The sequence below is a fragment of the Prosopis cineraria genome, unplaced genomic scaffold (genome assembly GCF_029017545.1).
Source record: "Prosopis cineraria cultivar Desert tree isolate PC_DT_omini unplaced genomic scaffold, ASM2901754v1 PC10, whole genome shotgun sequence".
In the NCBI taxonomy this organism is placed as follows: Eukaryota; Viridiplantae; Streptophyta; class Magnoliopsida; order Fabales; family Fabaceae; genus Prosopis; species Prosopis cineraria.
Genome location: NW_026555341.1, coordinates 11,120,550 through 11,129,227, shown reverse-complemented (window position 1 = coordinate 11,129,227; position 8,678 = coordinate 11,120,550). Strand labels below are relative to the sequence as shown.

The window sequence follows — 8,678 nt, the reverse complement described above, 5'->3', positions numbered from 1 at the left end:
CTTCTGATATTTTCTCTACTTCCAAACACCTCTTTGAGCTGAAAGACAACCTTTGAGGCTCTCAATCTCTTGCCTGTACACATTAATCTGCTGATCTTGATTCTCCGCCTTCTCAACTGCCTCCTCAACGCCAACACCAATCCTTTCTTCTTCTTCCTTCCCATTTTTTAACTTTTCATCACAATCCACTCGAAGTTTATCATTTGCAGCACTGAGATGTTTGATGATGGACTCTTTTTTAACCAAATCCCCCTTGAGATCTTCACAGTTCTGCTTTGCCTCAGTGATTTCATCTTCCTTTTGAAGCAGCTCTTGCTCCAATTTCTCATTTTTTAGCTTTGCTTCCCGTACCTGATTGACCTGTGCGTTTTGGAATTGCTTCAAGTTCTCAAGCGAATCTGTCTTGCTTCTTAGTTCTGCCTTGAGTCTCTCTCAATTTCAGCTTTAGGTCATCAAGCTCTTCATAAGCCTTGTCCATGTCTTGTATTTTCATATATGTGACTTTCAAAGAACCTGTTTATTTAGAATCAACAACAATCAAAATAAGACAAGAGGTGTTGCATATCCCTGTTTAAATATGGCCAAACCAGAAAAAGTTGCGTATCCCTGTGACCTAGATTGGAGCGGGGACACACTTTCCATTTCAGTCGACTTAGACAGCATGTTTATGCATTTCTTCCGAGATCCAAATGTTGAAACTTAAAAGAGCTTTATATATATAGACAGACACACAGACGCGGCAGAATAAGAGCACAACTAGTGAGATTTCAATCACTTGAAAGTGCTTTCTCCCAACCAAAAAAAAAAAAATATGATCACTTCACAGAGTTGCCTTCCATATGCATAGGAAGGAAGTGAGGAATTGCCAATTATTTGGTATGCCGAGAAATTTTTTTCATAATACAGGATAATGATAAAAAGCATATTTTATGTAACGAAATATCCCTTGGGATGGAGCTACGCTTTTCAGAGAATACGCAGTGTTCAGAGAACTCAAACTGTTATAACAGTCCAAACTATAAATTTCATGCCTTACGTACGCCAGCTGCTTGGTTAACTAATTGAGAAAAGGAATATAATTCTGATATGAAAAATACCAACAGAGTCTTTCCAGTTAGAGTTGTTCAGTCATAAGATATCAAGTTCCAATTTCCTCACTTTTTTCACCACGCAAGTTTTGTTTACCTTATTTATCCTCTTAAAGCAAATGGGCTTTCAATTTTCTCTACAGTTTAATTGATATTCTAATTAACAAATCATGCATACAAAATTTTATTATAACAACTCAGAATGAAGGTGACGTTAAATTTTCTAAACCGAACAAAACTTCTTATTAATGAAGTAAGAGTAAAAAGAAAAAAGTGGCTCCAGGCAAACGGATGATAATAGTCATTAACTCCAACAGAGAAGCATTCATGCCAGCAACTAAAACTAGAATTATAAGATCTTAACTGATCTAGTTTGAGAAACCCAGAAATGCACCTGATTTGGAGATTGCAAATGCAGCAAATACCCGAGACTCAGCGGAGGTGTTGCGCAATTTGCTCAGCGAAGAAGGAGGTAAGAGGAAATCGGGGATGAGAGAGCGATCGAAAAGAAGATAACCGTTAAACTTAGACGTGCTTTAGGTTTGAAAAGGCGCGTAGCAGAGATGATTTTTTTTTTTTTTTTCTTTAACCCTGATCGCTTCGGATTCTTCATCAACTGCTTTACCCAAGCGGAATACGGTAGTTATCATGTTTTTTAAAAGGAGAACTAGCCGTTGTTTTTTTTTTTTTTAATATCTGTTGGGACTTGCGGAGACTGGAGAATTGTGATCGACGTGCCTCCAAATGGGCTCTGTAATTTTAAGTCTAGGCCAATTTCTGTGACACTAGTTGGGCTCTTTTAGCATTTTTCTTAAGCAAAAGGGATGGTAATCCCATATCATCATTTATGCTCCATATGCAAAATTTGGTGGAAAATAACAGTTAGATATCAAAATATCAAGGTTAAATGGTAAATTAACCTTCAAATTATAGATTTAGAAACATGACCTTAAATTTTTATTTTTCAATGCAATGTTGCTCTTCAACTTTTGAAAATTGTGCTGTAGGATTTTATTATTAACAAATATTAACTTATCCATTAACCAAAAATTATAGAAAATGAATAAGAAAAATTTTTTGGTCCTTTTTGTAATTTTTTGTCCATGTCTGTAATTTTGAATCATTTTTCATAATTTTTTTCTTTTTTTATAATTTTTGATATTCTTGTTCAAAATTTTTTAATTAATTAACTGTCAAAGTTAACTTTTTTTAATGATAAGAACGATATTACATCGCTTTTTAAAAGGTTATGGGAGAATATTGTTCAAAAATAAGTTTAGGATATTAGATGCTTATAAATCTATAGTTTAATGATGAAATAGCCTTTTAAACCAAGTATCAAATAATGTAAATTAATTTTTTAAAACAATTTTTTGAAAATTAATTTGAAATTAATGATTAAAACGGTTGCAAATTGGGAATTACATTAAAAAAAATATAATATATTATTTACAATTGAGACTCCTAAATTTACAACAGTTTAAATTAATAATTACAACTCATTTTTCTAAAAGGTTTATTAAAAATATAACTGTCATTAAATTGATATTTTGAGATCTACTGTGCTTTCCAAAAGAATTATTATATTTTTTTATTATTACTTAATTGTACTTATTTTTTCAACACAACAAAAAGAGTTCCGTGAAGCTAGCAAGAAAACTGGAGAAATGAATGTGGACTTGGCATCAGTCTGCTTTGATTTGGAATTTGTGTTTCTTTTCTGCATCCTCTCCCAAATTTCCAAAAAGGACTTTGGTTTTAATGAAATTTTCAAAAATGACGACGCAGAAAAATATGCATGAAATTTCGTGAGAGAAAGAAAAGGATAGATGGTGAAAGATAAAAAAAAAAATTAAAAAAGTTATATGCAAAAATCTATATAAAAAATTAATTTTTACATAATATAATTAGCAGCCTCTTATCTTATGTTTATAAATTCAATAATTTTGTTGGGCATGAGATCAATAATTATATTTTTTTTTTACCATCAGATCAATAATTTTATTGAACTAGAGAGATTACGTCTCAAAATATAAATATACGATTATAGATTCAATATTTTATATTGAGAAGTAAGAACCTTATCAATAATTATATGTCTAGAATTAAAAAAAAATAGATATGACTTGTTTGAAATTATTTTTATTTTATTATTTTAAAACTTAGTATTTTATAGAAAAATAAAAATAATAAAAATTGTGTTTTTTTTATTTTTTTATTTTTAAAAAATAATTTCATAACACTTAAAAGATGTTTTTATTTTTTTATTCTTTAAAATAATATTTGATGTTTTTTGTTTTTGAAAACTTTTTTTTGAAAATCAAAACACGTTATCAAGTATATTTTTTGTTTTTTGGTTCTAAAGAATAAAAAATTATTCTTAAAATAGGTTGCAAAATAAGCCTCTATAGGTTTTCAAAGAGAAGGCAAAGCTAGCTTTGTAGTCAACCTGATGTCTAATCTTGACGAGGCCAGGTTATTAATTTTTGGCTTGAGGATCGGTCTCGCTCAGATTGACTCGAGAGTAGGACAAGATTGGGTTTGGCCACAAGACTAAAACCGAGTCATAAGACTTTCCTATCTAAAAAATGGAACTTGTTGGATCATAAAAAAATCAAACTAATTTTCAAAAATAACAGAACTTAATATCTAAAAATAATAAAATCTAACATATCACACGAGCTCATAATTAAAATGGTGTGTAATATACTTCATTTAACCTTTTTTTAATAGTTTATCATCCATTAAAGAGAAGCTCAAACCCCAGGGTGCCCATTGTTAACAATATATTAAACACACACAAAACGAAGCAAAAGTTGTAGATCAAGTCAAGCTATTGCTTTGATAGTCAAATGAAGCATCATAAAAGATATTTTAAAACAAATAGAACCATCTTTGCCCGCCCATCCACTAAAACATACAAATTATATATATATATATATATATATATAGATTTCATCTGTATGGAACACTAGCAATATAACTGTCCGATGCACGGGATATTCTTGATTAATTAATATTAAATAGAAATTTAAATATTGTACAATATTTTTATATATGTATAATCATTAAATAGTAAATTTTGTACAAATATATTGTATAATTGAGATATTAAAACTTATCAATTGTCAATGAAAGATATTGGTCCAATGAAATAGGCTATGTTAATGTTTAAACACGAGGTTTTAAGTTTAAATTTATATGAATATAAAAAATGTTTTTGTGAGAGTTGCCTTTAATTAAGTTTGTCCCTCTCATTTGGGATTGAAAAAATATTGAAAAATTTTATAAAAAAAGTCATGGTGAAATTTGAAGATACAGGTGAAACATTTTAAACATTATCGATTTGTTTTGCAATGTCAATATTTTTTGTTAACTTATCTCACAAATCAATAGGCTTTTTTAATCAATTAAATTAGCCGTATCCCGTGTGCTTCATCATTCATGCCATCTATATATTTTAATTTAATATTACATGGGGTACTAAAATTTATATGTTATTATTAATCAAGAGCAAGCTCCATTTTTTGGAGTTGGTGTTGAGCTTGCACGTTTAACCTATCAAATCATAAAAAAGTGGTGGGTTGGGTTGGATCAAGTAAATGGGAGATAAGTTAGGCGTGGGTCATTTTTTAACCCACCATGACTATAATTTGCCAACTTGTGGATTAGCCCTTTTTTTTCCTCTGTTTTCTTTTAAATTTCAATTTACTCACGTAAGTCCTCCCTTGTTCAGTCAATACTTCCAAAATTTTTAAAATCAAATACCTTATTTATCTTTCCTCTTTCAAATATGCATTTAATAAAGAATCACTGTTTTCTAAGTTAGAAAAACAATGAGAAAACCTCTATTATTTGAAACTTTGAATGAAAACCACAATTTCTTTTTTTATATAATATCATTTTTTTAGTCATTATCATAATAAGTTTTTAAAAAAATTAAATTAAAAATAACAAGAAGGAAAGAAAACAGGCAGCCAACCTTTCTTCGCAAACAGTAATGAACAAAAATAAGAGATGCGAAGTACGGGGGGCTAGAAAAAATGACAGATAGAGAGTTGCAGAGCAAACCGAGTTCGACACATGCATAAGTGATATGGAGAGGAAGATAAACCTGACTAGAAATGGCGGTCCAGGTAGATCTTCACAATGAGAGTAGAGTAGAGAATGGATTGTGTGAATAGCGGCATTGTCGAAGAGAAAGGAGGGAGACGAAACTCGACGGCAAAAAGAAAGTAGAAATAATTAAGTGATGGTGAAGTAGTTCATCTAATTTTAAGGCTTCAAGGAGTTTCTATTATCTCCTAGAAGCAGCATCTAAGATTAATTTTTTTTATGGAAAAAATAAAGGGTAAAGGACAAATATATACACAAAGTGGTCAATTGGAGGCATCTAGTATCTTAAAGTGAGGAAAAGGATAAAAGTACCCATAACGCTATATGAGTGGGTGCAAAAGTGATCAAATTGTTAACTTTGATCTAACGCCATTAATTTTAATCATTAAATACTGACTGTATATACCACGTGTTAGTCTTTGCTGACGTGGACTAATAAAGAGATAAAAATACCTACGAAATTATTAGCTAGAAGTAAAAATACCTATAACGTTATCAGAGCTAATGCAAAAGTAACCAATTCATCAAATTCCTTAAATGTTAACTGTTTAGCTAACATTTAAGCAGAATTTGACTATTTTTCACTAATATAGACCAAAAATATTTTCAAATGAATTTTTATGGATGTTGATTGTAACACTTGCCCCGAGTGTTATCCAAAAATTACATAATTCAAATAAACTAAGTGTGGTTAAGGAGTTGATCCTTTAACCAACTTAAAACATAAATCATTTAAAACCTAAAAAAAAATTTATAGGTTCTATCTATAGCGCACGAAAGCAAGCTAGATGAAAGTGGGATAAAAAGATGCTGTCATGACAGCATTAAATTGTTGTCATGACAGCCCTCTTGAGCCAACTTTCGAGAGGCACTGTTCCGTCATTTAAACTCCGATCGAAGTGATTTTAAAACTCACACGTCAAATTCAAAGGGTACTATAAGTGTACCAAATTTCAAAAAGATTCAATGGTCAGATTAAAAATTAAACATGTTAAAAGATTGGCTATAAAAGCTGTCATGACAGCACCTCCGAACTAATTTACGGGGTGCACCATTTCATCATCCGACTTTCGATCGGAGCGATTCTAAAGCCCACATGTCACTTTTAAATAGTACTATTAGCATGCCAAATTTTGGAAAGATCTAATGGATGGATTAAATTTTGTGCATGTTGCAACATTATTAATTATTGCTATCATGACAGCACTTTTGCTGTCATGATGTAACACCCTCAAATTTACAAACCGATTTTTCGCAAATTATTAATTCAAGAAATCATTTTTTTTTTCTTTTTTTTTTTCATTGAACCCTTATCATGGTAGAAAAATTTCTACCATGATACATCCAAGACAATATACCACAGGTCTTAAAATATCTCAAAAAAGCAATTAGAACCATGAGGGACAGACATGGTCCTCATAGCATGTTATTTAAATTAGGTCATGAATCAAAAGGGACAGACATAATCCTCTTGGACATATAAATGCATTTAATAAAAAGGATTAGAGTTTACATGCTCCATAGACAAGATATGTCCTAAGTTGGCACAAGATACATTGTATAATCCAAAATAAGAGGCAACGTAAAAGATGGTGTCTCATACACCATAATTACACCTCTGGTGCTTTCTCGGCCGGATTCGCTCCTGTAAAAATATTAACCACGGGGAATGAGACTTAAAAGTCCCAGTAACCAAAAATTAATATGTAATGATGCATGCGGATGTAACTAATCATGCGATTGCTAAGTGGGCACACAAAACATTTAACCGAACAATATTTTCAAACAAACCGAACAAGTATTTAATTGCATGACTGCACCTTATATCCTCCTTTCACCATGCTCGGACGCCAAATCACCCGGCCAAAGGTGAGTTGGACCAAGCGACACGCCACTCATTGGGTCCAATGAGGGCTTACCACGTGGTAATAATTAACCGAACAGAAATTCCCATTAACACCATACATTAAAATACCCTGACAAGTCATGCATCATTCAAATATCCAAACAGGAATATATCCGAACAATAATATCTCATCATGATAAACAAAAATAAATTTTTAACCCACTTGGCAATAATTTCAAACAAGTATATACAGTATTTATTTTCAATAATTCATAATTTTTCCAAACAACAAAACAACACATAACCATTCACAAACACACTCATCACAACACATTAATAATGGTTACCTTGTGTCTTGAATAACAAGTTCCCCTTCACAACTCCTTTTTCACCACTATCTTTGTCAATATAATCTACATAATTATTTCACAATACTATATATTAATTTTACATTAAAATAAATAACTCTAATTTAAAGAGTTAGAAAGTCTTAAATCTATAGTCCATATTAACACTAATTTAAGATTTATGCCTTATTTAACTTCCCAAATTCTTTTCTAAAATTCTCGTACCCTAATGAACTATTTTTTTATCCTCAATTCACTTCTAGTATCACAATTTCATCCTTCTACATTCTAAAAATTCATCCAAAAATAAATTAAAAATTTTAGAATTATCCTGAAGCCTCAAATCACCTTTCTATAACCTCAAAAATACCTATTCATACTTAAATAAATATTTAATAATCATAGGTTTATCCCTACATCTCAGATTCCACATAAATTCAACCATATAGATCTAGATTTTAACTCAAAAATTCTTAAACATGAGTTTCAACCTCAAGAAAATATTCTATAATATTTACTATATCCCTAAGAATTTTAACCTATATTTTTAATCCATCATATCATCAGATTAACTATCCTATAGAAAAATCCTAATCAAAATATTTACTCTATCCTACAAAATAATCATATCACTAGAAAGCTAATATTATTTAGAAAATAACTATAAAATTAATTTTGTAATTAAATAAATTTTTAAATGCTAATCTAAACAGGAAAGTTAGAACATACCTGAAGAAAAAAGAAAATAATCCCCCCTTGCGAGAAAACGCCGAGCAACGTGAGAGGAAGAGAGAAAAATAATATAAAAATGGGATTGTGAGTCCCAAAATTATATTAAAAAAAACTATAGGTTTGAATTTAATTATTCAAACCTTTGGGCCCAAAGTTGCAATTTTCTCTAAATTGCATCTTAGCCTCTCATGCTTCCTAATGCACACACCCCCTCCTTTTTATACATGAAGGCACCTCTTCTCTTCCCTCATCTAACCAATGTGGGACTTAGAAACAACAACCTTCCACCCCCCCTTTTTTTTGTTCCTTCTACCTTCTCTTTTTTTTTTAACACACACATAAAAAAAATTATTTATGTATTATATCTTAACTAAATATTGCTTATGTGGTTTTAAATTTAAATTTTTAAATTCATAATTAAATACCTAATCATAATATTATTTCTAAATAACCTCAAATAATATAAATTCCTATTATTATCATTTTTTTCCTCAAAACCTAAATTCCACAATTTCTTTATTATATAAAAATCAGGATGTTACAATTCTC

At 30.4% G+C, this 8,678-nt stretch overlaps 1 long non-coding RNA gene across 1 annotated transcript; it reads right to left on the bottom strand.

Moving 5' to 3' along the window:
- Window positions 1–6,654: 6,654 nt before the first annotated feature.
- Window positions 6,655–8,364, bottom strand: LOC129321568 (uncharacterized). Its single transcript, XR_008596035.1, has 3 exons — window positions 8,127–8,364; window positions 7,398–7,463; window positions 6,655–6,849 (listed from the first exon to the last, which is right to left on the bottom strand). It is a non-coding gene; the product is annotated as an uncharacterized LOC129321568 (long non-coding RNA).
- Window positions 8,365–8,678: the final 314 nt, after the last annotated feature.